The sequence below is a fragment of the Microcebus murinus genome, chromosome 2 (genome assembly GCF_040939455.1).
Source record: "Microcebus murinus isolate Inina chromosome 2, M.murinus_Inina_mat1.0, whole genome shotgun sequence".
In the NCBI taxonomy this organism is placed as follows: domain Eukaryota; kingdom Metazoa; phylum Chordata; class Mammalia; order Primates; family Cheirogaleidae; genus Microcebus; species Microcebus murinus.
Window position 1 is genome coordinate 80,052,376 of NC_134105.1, and position 1,304 is coordinate 80,053,679.

At 44.9% G+C, this 1,304-nt stretch overlaps 1 pseudogene; it reads right to left on the reverse strand.

Annotated features, from left to right (window-relative positions):
- Nucleotides 1-299: 299 nt before the first annotated feature.
- On the reverse strand, nt 300-1,061 carry LOC142868063 (cytochrome b5 type B pseudogene; annotated as a pseudogene).
- Nucleotides 1,062-1,304: the final 243 nt, after the last annotated feature.

Below are 1,304 nucleotides of genomic sequence, written 5' to 3' on the forward strand. Positions count from 1 at the left end.
GGAGGGAGAAGACCACACAGTTCTTTGTGGTTTTAACAAACACAAACAAGGAACAAGATCATTTGGCAGTTATATTTTCAGTAATAAGTACACACCTTTATTTCATAATTAAACCCCTTATGATAAATGATAGAAATCAGCATTTCAAAAAAAAATTACTTAAAAGAAAAATGGAAAAAGCTTCCACACTAGACTGCTGCCCTGTTAAGAATATCTAATGTGCAAAGTATTGGAAAGCAGGCATTTTTACCAAAAAGCAATGTTACTACGACGTATGAATTGAAATTATGAACAGAAAGTTTTGAAATGTAAGTGGAAACCAGTGAAGACAGCAAACACTGGCAAGGACACAGAGTGGTGAGCAGGTGCTCTGGGCATAAGGCTCTGAGAGATGAAGGACACTGGTCCCAGATCTGAGGTGGATGTCTAACCAACCGTCTTGACTCCAAGGGGGAAGAATACAACTGGCAAGATTCAAAGAGAGGGCATCACTGCGGCCCCCAAGCAAGTCTCTGGTTTGCACTCCCAAGTGGATGTGTTTTCCAGACTTCAGCAAGGCTTCCTCAGGAGGATTTGCTTTCCGACGTGTAGTAGCGATACAGGAAACCTAAGAGAATAGCACCTACGATGGGGAAAATCCAATATCCCCAGCAACTTTTGCACGTGTTATTTTTCGAAGGGTCCTTGCTACCACTTTCGGGTTTAAGGTCACTCGGATGGACATCACCAATATAGTACTGCTTTAACATTTCTCTGGCATCAGAGGAGTGTCCTACATCTTCAAAGCTTTCACTTGCATCTATACCAGCTTGTTCCAGCAGAACCTCTTCTCCTCCAGGATGCTTGTTGAGGAAGCGGGTGACATCATAGACTCGCCCGTGGATCACCAGCCATAGTTCCTTCAAGGAGTTGCGCTGCGCCACCTCTTCCAACCGATAGTAGGTGACGGAGGTCTCAACCCCCTGCTCTTTCCCATCGCTGCCGCTAGCTTCCACAGTCGCCATTGGAGCCGAGACACCTCCGCTTACCGGGCTTCCGCGGCTAACTTCCTTGAGGTAGAGCCCGCCGACAGGAAGTAGTTTTATGACTTGGAGCAAGGAGCCCCCTGAAGTTAGGCTCCTATTCTACAACAAAAACTGGGACACCGGAGTGCTGTCTTTCTTGATGATTACCTTTCACAGGGATGGCTCTCTGGTCCTTGAGAAAGCCAGTCCTGGGTTGTAAAACTGGCAAAAGGATTTTTTAATTTTTTTTTAATTGACACATAATAATTGCACATATTGATGGGGTATAGTGTGATGTTT